This window comes from Canis lupus, chromosome 32, assembly GCF_011100685.1.
Source record: "Canis lupus familiaris isolate Mischka breed German Shepherd chromosome 32, alternate assembly UU_Cfam_GSD_1.0, whole genome shotgun sequence".
NCBI classification, from domain to species: domain Eukaryota; kingdom Metazoa; phylum Chordata; class Mammalia; order Carnivora; family Canidae; genus Canis; species Canis lupus.
Window position 1 is genome coordinate 14875806 of NC_049253.1, and position 25756 is coordinate 14901561.

At 34.5% G+C, this 25756-nt stretch overlaps 2 long non-coding RNA genes and 1 other non-coding gene across 3 annotated transcripts; 2 read left to right on the forward strand and 1 right to left on the reverse strand.

Annotated features, from left to right (window-relative positions):
* The first annotated feature begins 264 nt into the window (after positions 1-264).
* On the forward strand, positions 265-19318 carry LOC111093696. The gene is made up of 3 exons (XR_005382522.1): positions 265-348; positions 5699-5782; positions 19226-19318. It is a non-coding gene; the product is annotated as an uncharacterized LOC111093696 (long non-coding RNA).
* Positions 11250-11356, reverse strand: LOC119867254. Its single transcript, XR_005382989.1, has one exon. It is a non-coding gene; the product is annotated as a U6 spliceosomal RNA (small nuclear RNA).
* Positions 19319-19744: 426 nt separating the features above from the next.
* Positions 19745-22448, forward strand: LOC111093650. Its single transcript, XR_005382523.1, has 3 exons — positions 19745-19792; positions 20711-20817; positions 22317-22448. It is a non-coding gene; the product is annotated as an uncharacterized LOC111093650 (long non-coding RNA).
* Positions 22449-25756: the final 3308 nt, after the last annotated feature.

A 25756-nucleotide genomic window follows, 5' to 3' on the forward strand; every position in this document is an offset into this window, starting at 1 on the left:
CATACGGGATGGCTTAAACTACAGAAATTTTTTCTCTCCCTGAAAGCCAGAAGTCTGAAATCAAGGTGTTGCCAGGGATTAACTAGGAGATGTAGTGGAAGAGAGAGAGAGGCAGATAAACCTGCCTATAAGAGGGCAGCATTAAAAAAAAAAAAAAAAAAAAAAAAAAAAAGGAGGGCAGCATAAGAGATACTTGTGGTGAAAAAATGGTCCATCTGTGACATCAATGCTAATGTGACATCATTATATTCCAGTGGCTATGAGGGAAGGAGCTGTTCCAGGCTCTCTCCTTGGCGAGTAGATGGTCATCTTCTTCCTATGACATCACATCATCTTCTCTCTGTGCAGGTCTCTGTGTTCAAACTTCCCTTTCTCATAAGGACAACAGTCATGTTAGATTAGGGTTCACCCTAATGACCTAATTTTAACTTGATTACCTATGGCAAGGCCCTATCTTTAAATAAGGTCTCATTCTGAGGTGCTGGGGAATAGGTCTTCAACATACGAATTTGAGAAGGGACACAATACAACCTATAATACTTCAGCCTCTGGTCCCCCAAATTCATGGCATTCTCATATGCAAAATATATTCATTCTATTCCAAGATCCCAAATGTCTTAACCCTTTCCAGCATCAACCTTTAGTCCAAAATCTCACCTACTATCACCTAAATCAGCATGAGTGATACTCATGAGTGATTGTTCCCAAGGCAAAGTTCTTCTCTAGCTGTGTACCTGTAAAACCAGACAAATTACTGACTTCCAAAATACAATAATGGGATAAGCATAGGATTGATAGTCCCATCCTAAAAGGGAGAAATTAGAAGGAAGAAAGGGGTCCCAGGTCTCAGGCAAGTCTGAAATCTAGCAGGGGAAATTTCATTGGATTTTAGGCTTGAGAATAATTATCCTTGGGCATCAACAGTATATAAACAAACAATCTAATTAGAAAATAGGCAAAATACATTAATGGATATTTCTTCAAAAAAGATATACACATAAAAACATGCATAATAAAAGGCATTCATCATCATTAGTCATTTAAGAGATGAAAATTAAAACCACAATGTGAAATCACTGTGTACCTGCTAAAATGACTAAAATAAAATATAGTTACATATCAAATATTGGCAAGGATGTGGAGCAAATGGATCACACATACATTGCTGGTAGGAATGTAAAATGGTACAGCCATTCTAGAGGTCAATTTTTGGCAATTTCTTAAAAACCAAACATGTAACTACCATATGGCCCAACAATTGCACTCCTAGACATTTATCACAAAAGATTGAACACTTATAAAAAACCTGCATACAAATGTCTATAGAGGCTTTATTCCCAATAGCTAAAACATGGAAACAACTCATATACCCTTAGTAGGTAAATGCTTAAAAAGATTGTAGATCTTCAATACCACAGAATAGTAATTAGCAATGACAACCAACCAACGGAAACAAACAAATAAACATACACCCCAGATGTTGATACATACAAGGACCTAGATGAATCCCCAATGAATTTTCTCAGTGGAAAAAAAGCCAATCACAAAAGATTACATAGGATACTATTACATTTATATAACATTCTTGCAATAACAAGTTATAGAAATGGGGATCAGGGTACTGATTGCCAGGGATTAACAAGGAGATGTAGTGGAAGAGAAAGAGAGGCAGATGGGCCTATTAAAGGGCAGCATTAAAAAAAAAAAAAAAAAAAAGGAGGGCAGCATAAGAGATATTTGTGGTGGAAAAAATGGTCCATCTGTGACATTAATGCTAATATCATAGTTGTGATAGAATACTATGGTTCTACAAGATGTTGCCATTGAGAGAAACTGGGTAAAGGATATGTGAGATCTCTCTGTATCATTTTTTATGATTGCATGCAAATCTATAAATATCTTAAAATAAAAAGGTTAATCAAAAATTAAGAGATAACGTACTGGTCTGGATATTTTTTTAAAGATTTTTATTTTATTTATTCATGAGACGTAGAGAGAGAGAGAGAGAGGCAGAGACATAGGCAGAGGGAGAAGCAAGAAGCAGGCTCCATGAAGGAAGCCCCATGTGGGACTCAGTCCCGAGACTCCAGGATCACGACCTGAGCTGAAGTTAGATGCTTAACTGCTGGGCCACCCAGGAATCCCATAGTCTGGATATTTCTTACCAAAACCTCTCCCTTGGTCAAGAGTCATTCACATAAAGATGAAGGCAAGAATTGAAGGAGAGGGTATAGAAAGGGTAGTTCTTGGGGAGCAGATGAGGGGATGATTGCAAATGAGGAAGGGGATATACTATTAAGATAACAGAAGTTTCCAGACTTGACAACCCTTCCTTCAATGGAGGTGACAGGATTTCAGAAGGAATGGTGTCCAGATGCCCATGGGGAAGCTCAGCTTAAGGGCATACGATTACGTATGGCATAGAAAAAAAAACACCAAAAGCTTCACTAGGTCTATGCTTGATCAGACAATACATCTAAGCATGTTAACAAGTACTGCTGTTGCCGAAAAGCAAAATAAATTTCAAGTATCCTCTGGACTCCGTGAAGATCCCAAGTCCAATGCACACATTTTTGGGGTGGGGGGAGGGAAGGAAGGAATGAGAGAAACATTGGATTTAAAAAAAAAAAAAAGAAACATTGGATTTTTCAACACTTATCAAGTGATAAGAACTAAGAACCTGATTTTAAATGATTTTAGAAAAATAAAGCAAGCTAATATTTTGTGTTGCTGCTGGAATTGCTGTTATCTCCCAGAAACATGAGTAAAATTCACACCTGCCAATAGATGTCACAAAATCTTTTCTTACTGATGGACTACAGAAAGGAAGTTTTAGATTTACATAATTTCAAGAATCAAATTTCCTTTCCATTCTCTGGAGTAAATGGCCCACATCGCTTTAACAAAATGGCTAGAGGATTTGGGGAGCCAGGATATGCTTACTCACTTTTGATGATGCCAAGTTGAATACTTTTACATTCTAGAAAGAGTGAGGGTTTCTATTTACTGTGTGCTTTCCTTTGAATTCCTTCATAGAGACTGGAATGACCATAAAATTATTAGCAATGGAGCTATGTCTAAAATAATTAGATAAACAGAAGAATTAAAAAGAAATCTGAATGCAGATAATAGGCATCCAAATTGTTATGCCTTACGGAGGTGAAGAGGTATATGTATATTCTAAAGCATTTTTTACTACATCAGTAATTGAATTCAAAATATTTTAATATAAAACCTTTATAAAATACTAACAGAATAAGGTTACCTGATATGTTTTCAGGCACAAGTAAACACTTTCCACGGCTTTTATGGTGAAGCTTATTTTCCCTTTGAAACTAAAATTGCTTTCAAATGGTGGGCACTTTTTCCCACATGGAAGACAAGAAGTTTGCTTATTATTTTTAGTGCCTTAATAACCAGACTTATTTTTCTTGGATTTACCTTGAGAACTGTAGTGGTTTGAATAGAGCCCCTCCAAAAATGTATGTGTACCCAGAACCTCAGAATGTGACCTGATTTGAAAATAGGGTCTTTGCCAATTTAATTATATAAGTAAAGGTCAGGTCATACTGAATTAGCGTGGACCCTAACTCCAATGACTGGTGTCCTTAAAAGAAAGAATAGTCACCCGGAAGAAGACCTTGTGAAGTCAGAGGCAGAGGGTAAAGTGGTGCATCTACAAGCAAGCCAACATCAAGAATTACCAGATATGACCAGAAGCTAGGAAGAAGTAAGGAACAATTCTTCCTGAGAGCCTTCAAAAAGAATATCACTCTGATGGCACCTTGATTTCAAACTCTGGCCTCTAGACCTGTGCAAGAATAAACCTCCGTTGTTTTACATCACCCAGTTTGCAGTAATTTGTTAGGCCTGCCCTAGGAAACTAATACAACAATAAATCTTCAGCTTCTTTTACTGGATGAGAAAATGTTTGGATGTTTGAATCAGGATATTTACTTCTGTTCTCCACAGAACATATTGACTTATTTGGTGCTTTGAGGAACAGCCAAGTGGTTCTCCAGCTGCTTTTGTAGCTAAGTGAAAAAGAAAATGTTAAACTAGTCGACCGTATTTTTAAATCATTCAGGGCCCTTCTTGTTAGAAGAATTGATTTCCTCAACTCTGAACTGCAGCCAGTAATCATTGCTGTTGATTAAGAAGAACATCCTGGTGGACAAAGAGACAATCAGCTGAGACTTACATGAAGATCAAGTATCACTCTATCCATCCTGTTTCCTAGTAATGCTTCTACCTAACTGATTTGTAAAATTGGTAATTCTGGCATTTAAAAAATATTCTGGCAATATTCTATATTTACTCACAGGCTGCCCTTTTCTCATTTTTTTTGTAGGAGAGGTCAAAAGGAACCAGCCAACGTATTGTAACATTTGTTTTATCAGAAATGATAAGATTTATGGACATTACCATTATATTCTAAAAATAATTCTAAAATATAAATAAGATGAACATGGGAATGGAAATCAAAGGGAGACTTGGGGAAAAAATAGAGTTGGAATTAAGAGGGCTCCTTATGTCTTATGATGCATTTTCTCTGGTTTATTTTTGAGTCCATTTATCTTTGCTTAGAAAGAGGTAAATGATTGAGTACCCTTGCCCCTAACCCTTAAGAAAAGTGAGTTTGGTATATGAGTTGTTCTCTGGTAGAAAAGCAGGGGGCAGGCATCATGGTAATTCCACTCAACTCAGCTAGGTAATTCCAAAAAGAAAATAGCAGACAGTTCTCAGCTTGTGGGTACCATGTGTTATTGGAGAGGAAGGTGGAAAAGGAAGCAAGGTTTCTTGGCTCCCTACATCACCATCTTTCCTTACTGCTGCCTGGGGTTTAACACCTCACCAGTTGGCTGCAGAAGGACATAATATTGAGATAACTTTTTCTTGTAAGTTTGCTTCAATTGTGAGATTTTTGCAATCGTTTCTCAAGATTTCTGACATGTCTCATTATGCAATTTCTCTCTGGCCTCCAGAGAATTAATTCATTTCAAAAAACCCAAAAAGTAAAGAACAACATAAATTATTGAGCTTAGCGTTGTAACACTTTGCATTGCTGAGGAATTAAATATAAATATTTATTTTGTTAGTGTAGAAGATTGGATTCATATTTCTACAAATGAAAAAGAGCTTAAAGTTTATCCCTTCAAGAACAAAGTGTAATTTGATGGAATTATAATATTAAAATTTCATAGAAAGAATACTTTTGTTTATGACTTTACAAATTGTGATTTACACTTTCACATTTGGAACAAATTGCAGAAATGGCCTACTCAATCACTTTCACAATTCATATGCCCCTCTTCTTTCATCCATGAAAAAAAAATTTGTTTTTCCAAAAAGCAATACACTTCAAAGAATTTCAAGGGAAAATAAGTTACTTTGAAGGAAATTGTCCATGGAATAAAGTAGTAGAGATTGTGTCCCTAGATATCATTATTTTTTCTGAGGTCTATCAGTGAGAATATGTAATACTTATTATGTCAAGCCATGTGAGAACTTACCTGTATGCTTGTATGTGTGTGTGTGTGTGTGTGTACATATGCATCTATGTTCATATGTGTCTTTGTGTGTGTGCAAAAGAAAGAGAGAATAAGAAAAATTCATTTGTATGAAGAGGGAAAATAAAATATTTGAGCATGTTATTTAATTTTTAATGACTTTTTTTTTACTCTCCTCTCCTATTAAGACTCAGGCTCCGTGAAGAGAAGATTCAGTCTGCTTATGTCACTGCTGTAGGCCCAGTGAAAAGAAAGTGCCTGTGAAATAATAGGTATTTTATAAATATTTGTTTAGCTACTGAAATAAATGAATAAAGGACAGTCTATAATAAAATGTAGCTCAAGGTAAGTACAAATGATATACCATTACTAGAGAAAAGAGTATAACAGTTATAGTTGACAAGATTAGAAAAAGCACATTATTTTATTGAGATGAAATTCGCATGACATAAAATTGTCCTTTTCACCACTTTGCACAATTAGAGGCCTTTAGTACATTCATAATATTATGCTACCATTACCACTATCTAGTTTCAGAACATTTTCATCATTCCTAACAAAAACCCTGTACCAGTAAGCAATCACGTCTCATCCTCCTCCCCCTAGCAACCACTCCTCTGCTTTATGTCCAATGGAAATGCCTGTTTGGACATTTAACATAAATATACATTTCACAGGCTGTGGGGGTTTTATGAAAGGTAATAGAAGTTTACACTAAAAAGTAAAATACTAATCAAGAGAAGAAGACCTAAACTTCAGTAATGGAGCTTTGCGATCATTAACTTGCCCTGACCCAACACCCTTCAGCCCAGCTCCAGCATCTAGGGCTACAATAGGAGGTCCTACAGGAAGTGGGGTTCCAGATACTTATCTCATGACTTCCCAGACACACTTATGTCTGTAAGTTTCCTTAATAAATAATTTCTATCAAGCTAATCTTGTTGGCCTTTCTCTTTGGTCTTGTGGATTTTTGGTCTTTGGAGGTCATTTTTCATATACCTCCCATGGGATACAGTGTTATGTCAGCTTCAGGTGTACAATATAGTGATTTGACAATTCTATACTTTACTCAACACTCACTACAGTAAGTGTGGGCACCATCTGTCACCGTACTCCTCACTACTTTTATAGAGGGACAGGATTTTAGAGTTCTCCACTCCATTAATTTTGTTGATGTCACTCACAAAACTTCTAATTGCTTTTATTTTTAATGTGACATTGATTTCCAAAGATTGAGAACATACTGACTTTTCAATATTTCTGGACATTATCACAAGATAGATTAGATGAGGGAATGGTGGCAAAGCATGTTTTCAAAAGCCAGGTGATTTGTCAATGTGTGAGGCAGTCTAGAAGGAGAAAATAGGGAGTGAAAGTGTTAGTGATTAGCTAGAGAATATGCCTCATGTAAAGAATTTCAAATCCACTGAAAAAAAATTACATCTGGACTGAAATATAAAGAGGATGAATTTTGTCCTTGAATAACCAATTTTTGACACTAGATTGTTGTTAATCTAGTTAACATTTCCCAGTGACTTTTATAATTTAGAAATCATATATAATCTTTTAATATCACTCACTCATAATTATTTTTCTCATTCTAAGTGTAGGTATGGCATTCTAGATTTTTTAGTGTAGTTTGCATGTGACAGTACTTTAAAAATGTTTGTGTTTTATACAGTTTAATTTGACAGCTGCACATCTTTTTTTTCTTAAGATTTTATTTAAACTCAAGTTAGTTAACATATAGTGGAGTATTAGTTTCAAGAATACAATTTAGTGATTCATCACTTACAGTTAACTTCTAGTGCTCATAACAAGTGCCCATCACATATTTAGTCTAACCCCCACCTCCTTCCATCAACCCTCAATTTGTTCCCTATAGTCATTCATATATATATATGAATATATATATATAAATATATATATATATTTTCTTTACCAATGAACATTTTTAATTGTGATAAAAATAGCATCAGTATAAGGTGGTTGGGGAATAATGGAAAGGAAGGGCTCAGATGAGGAGATACAGCACATTCATCAGGCGGTGGGGTCTTTAGTCTCCTGCCCCCCCCCCCCAACTTGGCCTTTTACCATGGTATCCAGCACCTGGGAAGAACTTCTCCACACACTATTTCTGCTCAGGCTGTCACTAGTTGACAGGCAGGGAACAGAGAAGCAGCCAGTGGGCCTAACTCTCCTTCCCTTCGACCTTGAAAACTGAAGATGACCGGGCACATAACTCATGGTGGCCTGGTGTCGCTCCACCTCGTTGGGCAGCCACAGAAACCAGCTATACTACAACGGCCTGATTAGAGACCCCATAAATAGCTTTCCCTGGGTTCCTGGCATCAGTCATGTTGGCATTTGGGCCTGTGTCCTAAAAGGAGCTCAGGTTTGCTGGTATCAGTCGATGCTTCTCACTGGCTTCAGATAAAACTTTCACCTAATAAATAGTGTGTTAGCACTGGAGCCTGAATGAGCTCCTCGGGGCCCGGGGGAAAAAAAAAAAAAAAAAAAATATATATATATATATATATATATATATATATATATAACCTCTTATTTATCCATTCATCAGTATATGGACATTTGGGCTCTTTCCATAATCTGGCTTTGTTAATAATGTTGCTATAAACATTAAGTGTATATGCCCCTTGGAATCACTATTTTTGTATGCTTTGGATAAATATTTAGTAGTGTAATTGCTGGGTCATAGGGTAGTTCTATTTTTAACTTTTTGAGGAACCGCCATACTATTTTCCAGAATGGCTACACCAGTGTGCATTCCCAACAGTGTTAGAGGGTTCCTCTTTCTCCACAACCTCACCAACATCTGTTGTTTTCTGTGTTGTTAATTTTTAACTATTCTGACCAGTGTGAGGTGGTATCTCATTGTGGTTTTGATTTCTATTTGCCTGATGATGAGTGATGGTGAACATTTTTTCATGTGTCTGTTAGTCAGTTGTATGTCTTCTTTGGAGAAGTAAATGTTTGTTCATGTCTTCTGCCCGTTTCTTAGCTGGATTTTTTATGTTTGGGGTGTTGGGTTTGATAAGTCCTTTATAGATTTTGGATACTAGCTCTATCTGATACGTCATTTGCAAATATCTTCTCTTATCCCATAGGTTGCCTTTTAGTTTTATTGTTTCCTTTACTGTGCAGAAGCTTTTTATCTTTGATGAAGTCCCAATAGTTCATTTTTGCTTTTGTTTCACTTGCCTCCAAAGATGTGTCTAGCAAGACGTTGCTGTGGCCAAGGTCAAAGAAGTTGCTGCTTGTGTTCTCCTCTAGGATTTTGATGGATCCTGTCTCACATTTAGGTATCGTCCAGTTTCACTCTTCTGCATGTTGCTGTCCAATTTTCCCAACACTATTGTTGAAAAGACTGTCTTTTTTTCCATTGGATATTCTTTCCTGCTTTGTTGACCATAAATTTGAGGGTCCATTTCTGGTTTCTCTATTCTTTTCCATTGATCGATGTGTCTGTTTTTGTACCAGTACCACACTGTCTTCATGATTACAGTGTTGTAATACAGCTTGAAGTGTGGAATTGTGATGCCTCCAGCTTTGGTTTTCTTTTTCAGGATTTCATTGGCTATTTGGGGTGTGGTTCCACACAAATTTTAGAATTGTTGGTTATAGCTCTATGAAAAATGCTGGTGTTGTTTTGATGGGATTGCATTAAATGTGTAGATTGTTTTGGGTAATATAGACATTTTAACAATACTGGTTCTTCCAATCCCTGAGCATGGATTTCTTTATGTCTTCCTTAATTTCTTTTATAAGTGTTCTATAGTTTTTAGAGTACAGGTCTTTTACCTCTTTGTCTAGGTTTATTCCTAGGCATCTTATGGGTTTTGGTACAGTTTTAAATGGGATCGTTTCCCTAATTTGCCTTTCTGCTGCTTCATTATTAGTGAGATAGAAATGCAACAGACTTCTGTGTGTTGATTTTATATTGTATGATTTTGCTGGATTCCTGTATCAGTTATAGTAATTTTTTTGGTAGAGTCTTTCCAGTTTCTTACGTACAGTATTGTGTCATCTGTGAAAAGTGAAAGTTTGACCTTGCCAATTTGGATGCCTTTTATTTATTTTCGTTATCTGATTGCTGAGATGACAACTGCACATCTTTTAGTCTGTTATCTGTCTAGTTATGATAAATACACAAGTTATTCCTTTAAAAATATAGCTCGTCTATTTTGATCACAGACTTTCTTTTTTTTTTTTAATATTTTTTTAATTTAATTAATTTATTTATTTATGATAGTCACAGAGAGAGAGAGAGAGAGGCAGAGACACAGGCAGAGGGAGAAGCAGGCTCCATGCACCGGAAGCCCGATGTGGGACTCGATCCCGGATCTCCAGGATCGCGCCCTGGGCCAAAGGCAGGCGCCAAACCGCTGCGCCACCCAGGGATCCCCTGATCACAGACTTTCTTAAGTTAAATAAATTAAATAAATTTGGGGTTTCTTTACACAAAGCAATTATTTAAAGGTGCCATACCAAGTCGTGTTTGGTTCAAGAAGTCCAATTAAGGAAAGTACTTTCTCTGTACTTTCTTTAAAAATATAAATACTTCATTTTCAGTGCAGTTTTATCTTAACAACAACACTGAGTGGAAAGGACAGTATTCCTATATACCTCCTTGCGTTGCACATTCAGCCTACCCCACCATCAACACCCCACACCAGAGACCTGCATTTGTTTACAAGCAATAAACCAACATTAACACGTCATTATCACTCAAATCCCATTGTTTACATTAAGGTTCACTTCTGGTATACATTATATGGGTTTTGATAAATTCATAAAGACATCTATCAAACATTATAGTTATATAAAGAATAGTTTCATTGCCCTAAAAATCCTGTTCCACCTGTTTATCCCTTCTTTTCCTTATACTCCTGCACTGACTGACCTTTTTAGTGTCTCCATAGTTTTGCCTTTTCTAGAAGGCTGTATAATTGGTATCAAACAGTATATAGCCTTCTTAGATTGTCTTCATTCACTTAGTAATACACCTTTATGGTTCTTCCATGCCTTTTCATTGTTTGACAACACATTTCTTTTTATTTTTTTTAATTTATTTTTTATTGGTCTTCAGTTTTAATATTTTATTCATTTATTCTTGAGAGACAGAGAGAGAGAGGCAGAAGGAGGAGCAGGCTCCATGCAGGGAGCCCGATGTGTGACTCAATCCTGGGTCTCCAGGATTAGGCCCTGGGCCAAAAGCAGGTGCTAAACTGCTGAGCCACCCGGGCTGCCCCAACAACGTATTTCTTTTTAGCATTGAATAATATTCTATTGTCTGGATGGGCCACAGTTTACTTACCCATTCACTTACCGAAGGACATCTCAGTTGCTTCTAGGTTTTGGCAATTATAAATAGATACTATAAACATCCATGTGAAAGTTTTTGTGTGGACATAAGTTTTCTACTCATTTGAGTAAATATCAACAAGTGTGATTGTTGGATCATATGGTAGGAATGTGCTTATTTTTGTGAGAAACTGCTAAACAATCTTCCAAAGTAATTGCACCATTTTTCATACCCACCAGCATGAATGTTGTATTTTTCTCTGTTGCTCCACATCCACGCCAGCATTTGATGTTGTCAGTGTTTTGGGCTTTAGTCATTCTACTATATGTGTAATGGAAACAATTTTATTGTTGCTTTAATTTGCAATTCTTTAATGAGGTATGATGTGGAACATCTTTTCATATGCTTATTTGAAAAATATGGAATGTGTCACAAATGTGCATGTCCTCCTTGCACAGAGGGCACGCTAATCTTCTCTGTATTATTCCAATTTTATTATTTGTGCTTCCAAAGTGAGGACACTGTCCTTTCTTTTGATTCCCAAGGTAACCTTTCTTTTGATTCCCAAGGTAAAGGATGTAATGGGTTAAAGCAAACAACAAAGATGAAATGGAGTATGACATTCATGGAAGAGTCACGTCTATTTCTTTAAAATATAAATAAGACCAGGGCTGTGAATTCAGAGGAGCAAGAGATACCTAGGAATATGGAAGAGAAAAAGTAGTAGAAAGGAGGTATACTTTCAGACAGAACCAGAAAGGCACCACAGGTTCAGTGTATGCAGAAAAAACAGGGCAGATTTTGAGGAGGAATTTTTTTAAAATGGGAAGAGGAGTTACTGGAACTTAATTTTAGAAATACTAAGCAAGTTTTCTCCTAATATCTTATTCTTTCATGTTTTTATCCAGCCCCAGTCCCAGTTTACACAGAGTTAATAAGATTTAAATTTAAAGCATGGGAAAACAGTATGATTCCACACTTATAAAAAATATCAAATTGCTTATGGGGGAATTATTATTTTAGGCTCATAACTGGATACTTATATTTTAAGATGTCTGAGATGCCATACAGTGTATTATGCTCTGTTTTGGTGCTGGAAAATTTAAAAATGGAACAAAACTAGCTTCCTGTCCCAATTGAATTTATATTCTACTGGCTGAAGATAAAAATGAACAAACAAAAATGCAATATGTAAAACACAGAGTAAAAAAAAAGCAGGGTAAATTGGGAAATTACTATTAATGTGGCTCACTATTTTATATAGATTTGCTTGGGAAGATTTTTCTTTTCCTATCATATTTAAGAAGAGTTCTGAAGCAGATGATGGATTTGGCCAGGCTGTAAGAAAGAATATATTTAAAAATATTTGTTTATTTATTTTTAGAGAAAAAGTGTGTGTATGGGTGGGCAGAGAGAGAGGGTAGAAAGATTCTTAAGTAGACTCTACACTCACTGTGGAGCCTGAAGGATCCAGGTGCAGAACTTCTTTGGTATGTTTAGAGAATAGCAAAGAGGTTGCTATGAGTGAATTAATCATAAAGGTAGCTTGTACTTTGAGTTTAAATGGACAAGAAGAAGAGCAATGGAAGTTGAGGTGAGAAAGTAACAGAGGAAACCATAGAGGATTGTATAGGGCTGTATAAAATAAGGTTTTCCTAAGGGTAAGATATGAAAATGAAGTAAATCAATTTGTGCTAATTGGCACAGCACATTCCATTCAAAAGAGCAGAATGTATTTCTATGCACACGCACATAAACCATTACCAAGATTAACCATATTGCATGAAAAAAAATCATTAATTTAAAAGTGTTTGCACACTGAGACATAAGATATCAGATTATGTGAAATGTCACTAAAATGACACTAAGAGAAAATTTTTAGCAGCCTCTAGCTGGCCCTGTCAAAGGACCTGAGTGGAAAAAGAGACTGCAATCAGAAGCAGATTGTGTTAGGTAAGAGTTGAAGTCGTTTTTAAGGCTTTTTAATGATACAGCATATCATGCAGTATGGAGATTTGCATTCTTATCATTTACTGAATTTCTAGTAACACTGTGAATTCTGGTATATCAGTTATAGTGCCTAGTTGAGACAAAACAGATCATTGGTAGGAATCATGAAACCCAGAGTGAAATGGTGGGAAATTATTCTAGAAATGGTGTATTGACACTCCTTGCAAAATCAAACGTGTTCACAAACACAAATGAATAGCTTCTGGGAATCTCAGAAATACTTGCAAGTTTATAAAGGATAGTAGGCAGAAGGCAACTAAAAAGAGCAAAATTTGATGGACTGTTGCGACAGTATCCAAACCTTAAAAGGCTTGGGGAATTTAGTTACAATTCTCTTCTGTAAGTCTTTTAACATCTCTCCTAGGAGAGTTATGAACATGACAAACCTGTATTCAGTCTCTGAATAATAATTGCAACTTATATTGCAATTTTGTTTATCCATTTACAACTTAATGGTCATCTGTATTGCTATTCGTTAGTTAACAGGAATAAGGTTTCTATGAAGACTTGAATACAAATTTTTCTATGGACATATGTCTTTATCCTTTTGGGAAGATACCCATTAGACCCTCTCTTTCCTGCCAGACTCTGAAACAATTGAGGAGTAGATAGAATCAGCATATAAAAATCAAAATGTCTCCCTCATTACTGAAAAATGTTATTGGATAATGTGGTCTTGTGCTGTTAAAAAGTAAACATTTCATGATTGCACTCCAGAATTATGCAGACTTGTCCATTCTGTCATAGGTAGCACTGGATTACAGTAGATTGTTCTAGTCTGCGAAGTCAGTTTATAGTGTGGAGGAGCAGAGCACAAAGGGGTACTGTGATAATAAGATGTTTGTCCAAATGGAAACCTGAGTGTAAAAATTCAATTAAATGTAGTTTTACAATTTACATACAATCCAGTGATCACACTCTTAGGTGTTTACCCAAGTGTCTTAATCCATCTGTCTTAATTCATCTTCTATAACAAAATGCTATAGACTGTCCACCTTATAAGCAACAAACATTTGCTGGAAGATGAGGATGCCGGCATGATCAGGTTCTGGTGAAGGTCCTTTTCTGTGTTACATACTGTCAACTTCTCAGTGTGGCCTCACATGGTAAGAGAGGCTAAAGAGCTGTGTGGGATTTCTTCTATAAGAGCACTAAACCCTTTCATGCTCTCATGACCTAATGACCTCCCAAAAGTTCCATCTTCTAATACCATCACATAAACCTTTAAGATTCCAACATCTGAATTTGGGGAAAATACAAACATTCAAATCATAGCACCCAAGTGTTGAAAACGTATATCCATACAAAAACCTGCACATGCCCGTTTAAACAGATTTATTCATAATGCTTCTAAAAAATTAGAAGCAAAGGAGATGTCCTTCAATAAGTGAATGGACAAGAAAACTGTAGTAACATCCACATGAAAGAATATTATTCAGTGACAAAGAGAAATGAACTATCAAACTATGAAAAGACATGGAAGGATCTCAAATGCGTATTGCTAAATGAAAAAAGTCAGTTTGAAAAGGCTCTACATTGTATGATTCCAATTACAGGACATTCCGGAAAAGGCAAAAGTATAGCAATAGTAAAAAAGGTCAGTATTTGCCAGGGGCTTGGGAGAAAAGGAAGAAAATTGAATAGATGAAGTACAGTTGTTTTTTTAGGGTGATGAAACTGTTCTGTATTATATAATTTTGGATAGATAAAGGTATGTATTTGTCAAAACTCATAGAAAATTATAGCACAAAGAGTAAATCTTAGAGCATGAAAGTTTTAAAAGAATCATTTAGGATGTCAGATTTCAGGATGGAACACATTCTTCATTGACAAGAGCATCCACTGTTTTATTAATGTATGAATTAACTTCACTGAAGAGGGGTAAAAAGTTACTAATCTAAGTAATTTTGGAAATAAATAGATTTGGTAAATACTGGAATTGAGCAATTAAGTAAATAAATGTAAATTGGTTGAAAGGAGGTTTCTCACTGGTAAAGAGTAGGTGTACAGAAAAGCAGGGGTAGGAGTCTAGAATAATCTACGTGGTAATGGATTAGAATTAGGAACATCAGTGTGAGCTCATGGTTACCCTGATGTAGGTAAACGGTCACACACACACAAACACACACACACAGATTTGTATATACACATATAGTTCCTTGTTCCTTCCTCTGTCAAATGAGAAAACCTAGAAACAACGATATTCTAGGGCACAAAATTCATACACAAATGTAAACATCCCTCTCACATGTATGCCTAGCTGGTTACTTACCTTCCCAGGAAGTGATCATGGTTCATTTCCTGTGCCCCTCTACTCCCGTCTAATATGCATATGTAACAACTCTGCAAATAAGGTGAACATAAAGATGCACCCTGACTTTCTTGCATGATGACTGTTCTGTGTCCTTTCATATGGGGCTGATGTTTTACCTGCTGAATAAATTTCACTGGATGGAAAAAAAATTAAAAACCCAAATACTTTACAAATTATCAATGTATAGTATTTTGTTATCATTCATAATTACAAGTGAAAATTCCACTCAATGTGTAAATTTGAGCAGTAGGTTTTAATATAATAGACTATATACAAAAAGTTAACTTATATTCTTTCAAATTACACATTTTAATTAACATTTCAGATGTTACCTATTGTTAACTTTTGTATAGAATCAAAGAAGAATATTTATAATTATCTGAAAAGGATACCAAAATGCTAATATCTCCTATACTTTCCATCTACAAAACTGTATGAGGTCAGATTTTCTTCATATATCCTTCATGTATTTCAAACCAACACAATATATTGCAAGAGATTAGAATGTAGAAGCAGATATAAGAATCCAATTCTATTTCATTAAGCCAGATGTTGAAATGTTTATAAAAAATATAAAACAATGCTGCTTTTCTTATTATATTTTTATTTTAGAAAATACAATTACTTTTCATAAAAATATTTATGTCAACATGTGGTGGAACACATATTAAAACACAGCTATTTCAGTATTTTCAAAATATCTATTTATTTTAAAATACAGTAATCATTGATGATTTAGTTTATGTAAGCAAAGTTTTGTTGTGCACTCAATAATTTTTAAGAAGGTGAAGGAGTCTGGAGACCAAAACTTTGAGAAATACTGGACTAGTATATGTGTGGCCCAAGACTTTGAAATAAGGTCCATGGATCCTAGCTAGGTTCTGCCTTTAATAAGCCAGACTGTTTCACTCTTGTATTTGCATTTATTTTGGTGGTCTTCTACCTTTATAAAACTAGTTAAAAGCTTTAGCTGTGTGAATGAGTTCCATGGGAAGTGTGTTATCTATGACAAAGCCAGAGCTTTTGAAAGTCATGCCTGTGGTGAGGATTTAGAAGTGGTATTTGGGATGAGAAAACCTTGAGAGAAGGTTAAAAAAAAAAACTTGGGAGACACTCTTGGGGCTGCTTAATCCAACTATCCATCTTCCCAGCTTAAGTTTCATTTTCTAATTTCAGTAGTTTGTTCTTAAATAAGGAATTAGTATATAGATGGAGTTATGGTCAATACTTTACTTTTCATGATACTTTTATTAGGCCTTTCACAAAATTTATAAGATATAAAAAATATTTCATCTATTTTTCCAGTAAATATGCCCACATACCTCCACTTGACACTTAGTCTGTTAACTGATGCACATCAGGTAGTCCATCAGCTTTTCTTCATAGGAAGAGGAAGTACTATATTATCAGATAAAAACATAGCAATAATTCTCACTGGGAAAGAGCTAGTGCTTAAGGCTGATGTTTCTTCCTAGCTGTATACTAAACCATAAGGAACATTTACAAGTTTTTAAGACAAGAAAATATGTATCACACACAGAGGAATTTATGATTTTTATTTGCATAAGATAAAACCTAGAGGGAAAGAATGTTTAGAACTTTTAGTATATTCAAAATAATGTGACTTTCAAGAATGAGAGATGACATAAATTTAAGAATCCTCAAATAAATCTTCAAATAATTTTCATCAAAATGTTTTATTCTACTCAAATTTGATCACATTATAGTAGTCAGCTATTGATGAATGAGCATGTGATGCAAAGAGAAAGGCCTTGACTCAGTAGACTGTTATTAATTAGTTTGATTTGGTTAAACACTGTCACCATCAAGAAAATTAATGGTAATTGAGAGGAAATAAATGAGCAGATGGGTGGCTACCATATGCTCATGCCACACTCTAAATTGATAATAATTAAGTAATTATGGATGGAAAAATATTTATTCAAATGTCTATGGCATTTAAAATGCCTGTTTATAAAACCGTGTCATTTTTAATGGATACTGTTCCACTTGACCTCTGAATTAGCAAGAAGTATTAGGGCAAAGGGAAGAAATCACTCCAGTGCTTTCTAGCCCAACCTCATTTATTAAACAGTTTTTAATATGTGCTCTCAAAGGGCAAATAAGGAATTAAGAAATATAAACTTTATTTTCTTATTCTTGATACCAAGACAGAAAGATACGCTCATTGTCTTGGGGTATTAACTATTGAGATGTCTGTGGATGGTGTTGGATGTGATTGTTAGCACCTCCTGGAATGTGGCTTGACTACTTTTGGTCCTCAATCTTCAGTTGCTTGTTCTAATAGGAAAATTAAGGGTCTGATTTCAAAACATCATTCACAAATTTTGTCTTTTTGTTTCTCTTTTCCCCAGCCTAGTCTTGTATCTTTTCACTGAAAACATATGCCTTCTTTGCTCATTAACTCTCTCAAGAATTTTGTCTCACATAAGAAGACTGTTTCCTTACTATTTACTCAACAATTAGAAATATGAGCCTTCTTATTATCTAACTAGCTTGCTTCTTTTAGTGAAAAAGCAGCAGCAGCCAGCTAGTAACACTAAGAATTGCAGTGATCTTTAAAATGTTATTTTAACTGTTATTTTACTTTCTATCACAGTTCCTGCCCTGCATAAATAACCTTGACATTGATCTTCCTCAATCTTTTTTTTTTTTTTTATGGTGAGATAATGAATTAGACTAGAATTTAGAGAAATTCCTACTCAGATACAGTATTGATTCCTCAGACAGTAAATGAATTTCTAGTACTGGATAAAATTCAAACACCTAGTGTCAAAGAATACCAATGTTTATCTCATTAAAGTATGTAAATAAAGTACATTTCTAATATCACAAGATGTGTCTTTGAGGCATAAAAACTTATTAGCCTCCCTCACCTGAATTTCATTAAAGATTCTGAAATGCTGTGACAGGTAATGTACTATCTAATAAACAAGCTCAGAAAATATTTCCTGCATTTGTTTGTTAAGGCTGCCATAGTAGAGTACCACAGACTGGATGATTTAAACAACATAAATTTATTTTCTCAAAGTTTTGGAGGATAAAAGTTCTAGATTTAGGGGACAGTCAGGCTTCTCTCTAGGCTTAGAGATGGCTATCTTCTATGTCTTCACAGATCTTTGCCCTATCTTTGTGTACAACTTTCCTCTTCTTATAAGGACACCAGGAGATTGGATTAGGGCCCACCCTAATGACTCCATTCTAACTTGATAGCTCCTTGCAGGTTTTATCTCCAAATAAAGTCATATCCTGAGGTACTGTAGTTTAGAGCTTCAGCATATCAGTTTTAGGATACAATCAACCCATAACATGAACTATAAGATTAAAACATTTAGGTAGGCAATTTTTACTTTAAAATATTCTTTAAAAAAATACAATACAATACAATAAAATAAAATAAAGTATTCTTACATACAATTATATTCGGACACATGCAATAAATAAATAAATAAATAAATAAATAAATAAATAAATAAATAAACAGTGATCTTACTCATTTGAGCTGTCACATGTGACTCCTCATGGATAACTATTTCACAGGATGTACACCCATCTGAGGAAGCGAGCTCATTCATGTTAGAATATTAATGCTCTGGGGCACCTGGATAGCTCAGTGGTTGAGTGTCTGCCTTCAACTCAGGCTGTTATCCTCGGGTCCTGGGATTGAGTCCTGCATCAGGCTCCCAGGAGGGAGCCTGCTTCTCCCTCTGTCTATGTCTCTGCCTCTCTGTGTGTCTCTCATGAATAAATAAATAACACCTTAAAAAAAGAGATGATTAATGCTTCATGTTACACTGTTGCTGATCAATTTTGCGTTTCCTCCACATAGTTGCCTGACCTTCATCCTATATGGCTGAAGAAGGGTAGTAAATGGCTTGCTTGTTAAGATACATCTGATTCACTGAGGCTACTCAGTTTATTTAGAAATTGCAACTTGGGCTTTTTCAGTTTAGTAAAATGACAGCAAATTTACAAATATAACTCTTTGAGAGACGAAGACAAAACTCAATACTTGCTTCTAATACTTTTTTTTTTTCCTGCCAGGTTTCTCCAAATCTGCATTAAGAAGATCCAGTGAAAAATTTCTTTCTAAGTAACATGTTGACCGGGAATGGACTTGCTAGATATCAAAATAAGTATCCTTTATGTCTTATTTTATTTAAAAACATAAGTCAGCATAGTATTTTATAGTATTACCTCCATTTGGCATAATAAGAATCCAAAACTTAAGAGTTTACATAATTTTCCAAAGATTAACAAAAAGTAGTTAAGTATAGAATTTGATTTCAAACTTAGGTAACATGACCCCATGGCCATTTTCTGAAGGTCCACATGCTACTGCTTCCACTAGTAATTAAAACCCCATCACAAATTCTAGAAGAAAGCATTCTTAAGTGTGATCTTAGTTTCAGATTTTTATTTTATGTCCTTTATCAGACTGAGAAAAATATATTTTATTACTACTTTGCTGAAGGTTTTTTCATAAATGTTATATTAAACTTTGTCAAATCCTTCTTTTCTATTAAAATAATCATACACTTTTTTCTTTTTTTTAATAAGGTGAATTATATTGAATGGTTTGCAGATGCTGAGTGACCTTGCATTCCTGAGGTAAATGCCACTATCAAAATTCATTATCAATTTGATCCTGATTGTTTTATCCTTGCATTCAAAACCAAACTTTCATTGATTTTCTGTGTCTATGTATGTTCATAAGGAATAGAGATCTATATCACTTTTTTCTTCCAGGTAATGTTCTATCTGGTTTTGGTATATGAATTAATGCTGGCCTTATGAAATGAGTGAGGAAATATTTCTTTTTTTTTTTTTCTTTGAAGGACTTTGCATAGTTTTTTCTTAAATATTTGATAGAAGTTACCATCCATGGCACTTGATCCTGGAGATTACTCAACCACCTTCTCTCTCAAACTCTGCATTTAGTTTAACATATATTCATTATTCTTGACAACAATTTTTAAATCTAATTAATTCAGGATACTAGTAGTAAACCTTATTTTAACCAAAGTTTATTTTCTTCCCTTAATATAAAATCTTACCTAAACAAAACATCACTAGATTATATTTAGTAAAATTACTATGTATTGAACACATTATGATACTTTACATGAATTATCCCATTTAATTATTACATTTACAAAATTAAAAACTTGAACAAAATCATTGCATACAAAGACATAGGCTCATTTTTTTCAATATGATGGTCATTACTCTTACTGAGGTTCATATTGCAAACATATAAATTTGTATCTTCATGCTAAGTCAATTAGAGAATTTCAACCACATCAGAGAATACTATTTGCAAGAATAGAAATCATCCTCCAGCAATGTGTATGGCACTTAAGCTAAAAAGTGGCATTTTTAACATATTTTAATAAAAATTTTTCTCTTCAATTTAAATATTCTTAGATCAATTAATTCTGATATAATAAAAATACTATATAGTTGATACTCATTTTTTCTTGTTATTTTAGATTCATACATTTAAGCCTGTTCTAAATCATTTGTCAGCAGGGAAATGAAATTAAAAATAATGAGATACCACCACACAACTATTAAAATGGCCCAAATGCAGAACAACAATAGCACGAAATGCTGATTAGGATGTGGAGCAACAGGTACTTTTATTCCCTGCTTATTCACTCCTAACCATAGTTATTTAATAGTTCTTATAAAACGAAACATGCTCCTATTATATAACCCAGCAGTCATGCTCCTTGGTATTTACCCAAAAGAGTTAAAAACTAAAAACTTATGTCCACATAAAAATCTGCACATGGTTGTTTACAGCAGTTTTACTCATGACTGTCAAAACTTGTAAGCAACTAAGATGTCCTTTAGTATGTGCATGGATAGATAAGCTGTGGTACATCCAGACAATGGAATATTATTTAATGCTAAAATAAATGAGTTATTGAGCCATGAAAAGACATGAGGGAATATTAAATGCACGTTACGAAGTGAAGGGAGTCAATCTGAAAAGGCTACATACTCGAAGATGCCAACTATATAGCAGTTTGGAGAAGGCAAAACCACGGAGAAAGCAAAGATCAATGGTTGCAAGTTTAGAGGGGAACGTATGAATAGGCTGCTCACAGAGGGCCGTGAAAATATATTGTGTGGTACTATAATGAAAGATACATGTCATTATACGTGTCCAAGCCTATACATGTGTGTACAACTCCATAAGTGAACTATAATATAAACTATGGACTTTGGGCAATCATCATGCGTTGGTGTAGGTTCATCAGTTGTAACAAATGTTCCACTGGTGGTGAAGGATATTGGTAAAGAGCAAAGTCATGTAGAGCATATGGGTGGGAGCATATGGGAAATCTTTATACCTTCCCTCAATTTTTCTGTGAATTTAAGACTGCTCTAAAAAATGTGTCTTAATAAAAACAAAAACAGAAAAAAATATGTGAAATTGAGCTCTGGAATTTAAATTACAATGTTCACAATCATAGTTTTCTGAATCTAAGAATTATCCAAACTTAAAATTAATTACATGTTAACTTAAGGGTTACAATTTATATTACAATGTATTAGATGGTCCATATCTATTGTCCTTCCTTTGTTTCATGAATTGCTGTGGATCCTTCATGTCAACATCTCAAGCTTGTCTTTTTGCAAAATTCATGTCGTCTTATAACCAGGAATTTATAATCATGCCTGAATCATCTATCTTCTATTTATGTAAAACTTCCTCACTTTATCATGTCCACTTTATTTTTTTTCATTTTGCAGCCCAAAAGAGATACTAGCAGGTAAAAGTAGATAATACTGACTACAAATACTAAGTTGGACTTTATTTTTAAAAGCCTAAGCATTCAAAGAAGGAGTTATGATAGAGGAGAAGCCAGAAAAGTTTTGAAGGAGAGTTTTGACTAGATATTTTTGGTCTTTTCAACCAGGGAAAGAAGAATGAATAATAGTGACATTCATTGTATTAAGGACTGAGCATATGAAAACTTATTTCCAAGTGAAGTGGACTTGGATATCAGTTAGGGCTGAGCATCATATTCTTCAGTAGTTCTGTGAGGGAAGGATTTCAGTGGTGGACTTGATTTGGGTGCCTATTAATAATGATGGACACTAATCATCTTGGTCTTGACAGTCTTTTAGGTGGTTTCCTATGGCCGTGGCATGGGGAAAATGGAGCTGCAAGTTGAGTCGTGCACCCCCCAAAACACCACCACCTGAGAAACAAATGCACAACAGCCAAATAATAATAAATTGTCCATGCGTGTCTTTTGTTTTTTGGCAAATGTTTAAGCCCTGGAATTCTTGGACAAAACAAGAAAAAGAGAAAGGGACTTATAAAATTAAACTACAATGACTTTCTTGCTAAATGTGGTAATAGGTACTTGAATGTAGTTTATTATGGTAAAGGATGTTTCTGTAATATGAAGTAGCTCATAGTTAATTGATACACAGGGAAATGATACCAGTATAATATGGAAGTAACATTGGCATTCTCCATGTCAGGTTTTGTACCACAAACTGATTATAACTGAGCATAAAGTCCATTAACTCAGCTGAATGAAGTAAGGTCTGGAAGAATTCAGTATGGCATATTCATCTTTGTCATTCTGCTTGACCACAAGCTCTGTACTGGAACTGTTAAGGGAAAGCCATAACTTTCTCATTCATAGCCTTCCATGATTATTTATTTATTTATTTATTTATTTATTTATTTATTTATTTATTTATTTATTTTTCTTTGAAGATTTTATTTATTTATTCATGACAGACAGAGAGAGAGAGAGAGAGAGGCAGAGACACAGGCAGAGGGAGAAGCAGGCTCCATGCAGGGAGTCCAACATGGGACTCGATCCCGGGTCTCCAGGATCACATCCTGGGCCAAAGGCAGGTGCTGAGCCACCCGGGCTGCCCCATGATCTTTTTAAAAAGGCAAACGTCTTGATAGTATCTACTTATTAAAAATTTGAGAGTTTTTTTTTTTAACAAAGCAAACCTTTTTCTTAGGATTATTTTTATTAATTTTAGGGTTTGGGTTACAAAATTTCTTAGGATTAAAGTGGTTTGAACCTAACCCTATTTTTTATCATAGAATTATGGGGTTTGGTTGTAATTTTGCTAATTTAAGATATGCAAATATGCCATTTTAGTAGAAATTAGTGTTTACATCATGACCTTGATAAAAAATACAATACTTTATGTACAATGATGTTGTAGAAAAAGCTATATATGTTAAAAACAGATTCCTAGATCATGAAGATGAAATGCGACAGAAAAAACTTCAATGTTTGAATTCGGTTTATTTTTTGTTTAAAATTGTTAACTCAGGGCACCTGCATGGATCAGTCAGCTAAGCACCTGCCTTTTGATTTTGGCTCAGATCATGATCTCAGGGTGGTGAGATCAAGCCCTGTCTCAGGCTTCATGTTGGGCATGAGTCTGCTGAGGATTGTCTCTCTCTGGCTCCTGCTGCTCCCACCACCCACCACCACCACTCATGTGCTCTTTCTCTCTCCCTCTCTCTCAAAAAAAAAGAATTGTTGACCCAAAAATAGTCTCAAAATACTGTCGTATAGCTTAGCATCATTTGTTTAAAGGAACTAGAATGTTTAGTAATTAGGAATATGAGCTAAAAACCTGATCTTAGAAGAAACTTTCAATAGCTGCATGTTAATATTTGGTGCTGTTAAATTTAGTAAAATTCTTCCATGTTATCATTTCCACTCATTTATTTTCATAGTTACATGGCATATATGATTGCTACACTATGTTTTTTGAATAGGTCATAAATAATACCGGGCAAAGCCTGAGTACCTTAAAAGTGATAACTTCATTGATTTAGTCAGTTGATACATGCTTGTTCATCATTTAACACTTTTTGTATCATCTGCTAAGGACCATATACGAACAATGGTAATGTAGTGATTTAAAGAAGGAAATAGTCACCATGGAGCTGGGTGGTCAGGGCATGTTTCTTTGAGAAAATGGGACTAGATATTCAAAGAAGGCAAATTCTTCATATCGCATTGTCTTCTAACACTTTAGAAACCTAGTTGTCCAATTTTATGTTTTTCAATAACTTCATGTGGAACCATAAAATTTATATCAGAAGTATTTTTAAAACTTGTTCACTCTTCTTAACTACCTCTTTCTTCTAATTAATCTGCTCATCTTTTTTCTTGCCAAGCTCCAGTCTGTTCACCCCATAGAAGTAATGTAGGCAAGGAATTCATTTGAAATACAAATACGATCATGTTATCAGTATGTATGCATACACACATTTAAATGCTTTTCCGTCATTCTTATCATAAAAACTTTTTAGCAGAGTCAACAAAACCCTACATAATTTGACCTTCCTTTTTCTCTTTTATCTTCCTACAGGCTCCCTTCCCATTCCTTTTTTTTTCTGCCCAAGAAACCTTAAATTCATTTTATTCCACAGTATTTGACCCTTCCCCTTATCCCCAGAAGACATTTCCCCACTTTACCCCCAGTTAATGTTTGCTCACCCCAAAAGTTTCAGCTCATGAGCACTTCTTTCAGGGATATTTTCCCGACAACAGTACTGTGTCATAGGTAAAAACCATGCAATAGTAAGTTAGAAGACTTTATTCTTGAGCTATTTATTCAGTGCTTATTATGCATTAGACACTTACCTTTTCATGTACAAATTATTTTAATTTTCAAAATAATCCTATGAAGCTATCAGAGTTTTAATTTAAAAAAGGTCTTATCAAGGTAGTAAAAAGTCATAGAAATAAGTTTTTTCCCTTTATTATATACCAAGCATCTAGCACGTATAGTATTTGTTGAATTGAAGAACGAATGAATGAGTAATGGCTAAATAAATACATAGCAATAGCTCCTGAACGCTTTCTGATGTCGTCATTGAATTGTTTTTTGATGTTATTTTTTTAAAGATCTTAACAATGCTATAAGCAGCCTGAACTCTTTCTGAAGTTGACATTTAATTGCTATTTGATTTTTTTTAAGATCTTAACGGTGCCATAAGCATCTTTGTAAGTTTTAAAAACAAAGACTTTGGAATATTAAAGATATTATATAATTTTAAATTGTTATTTTAAAAATAAGATTATATATTAGAACATTAGACACTTATCAAGGTTTCAGGAATAAACAAAATGGTAATAAAAACCTTCTTAATGTTCAATCTACTCATAATATTCTATCATTCTAATGAAATGTTCTAATAAAAGAGTTCTCAGTTTTTTACATAAAATGTAAAGTTTTATTTCTCCCAATCATGAGTTGACACTTTGCAAAGGAAAGTTATTAGCTTATATTTAGTCTGAAATAATTAAATATTTATAGACTACCTATCAGTCAAGCACTATAATTCAAATAGTTTTGAGAAACATTTTATATTTATCCTCCCATAAAATTTGTGGTAAAGACTGAGTCATCACTGTCATAATAATAAAATATTCAATGATCACCTTTATTACATGTCCTTCTAGGTAAAGGGAAACATATCAAAAAATACAGGATGAATTGTGCCCTTAATCAGCTTATAATCATTTAGTAATTCAAGGATAATGCATAAAAACAATTAGA